Here is a 276-nt window from a genome sequence, read left to right as displayed (position 1 = left end):
TGCAGGGGGCGTGTCTGACCTCTGCAGAGAGACCGCTGCTTCCACACAGGTGATGGCTCCTTTATGGAAAAGCTCCGCCTCCTGCTATCAGCGTCCTGTGTGGGCGGGACAGAAGCCCCCTACAGAGGGTATAAAAAAGAATTGCCCCCCCGAAATCACGTTTTGTTGCTTTGCAGCCTGAAATGAAGACGGGGACAGTGTTTTATCCAGCTGTATTTACACAGTGCAGATCAGCAGGAGTGTCTCCCATCCCCACCCCTCCCCCGAGGATCTCCC

This window comes from Nanorana parkeri, unplaced genomic scaffold (genome assembly GCF_000935625.1).
Source record: "Nanorana parkeri isolate BGI_ZX_2015 unplaced genomic scaffold, ASM93562v1 scaffold3618, whole genome shotgun sequence".
Taxonomy (NCBI): Eukaryota; Metazoa; Chordata; class Amphibia; order Anura; family Dicroglossidae; genus Nanorana; species Nanorana parkeri.
Note: the sequence above shows the minus strand (reverse complement) of the source record.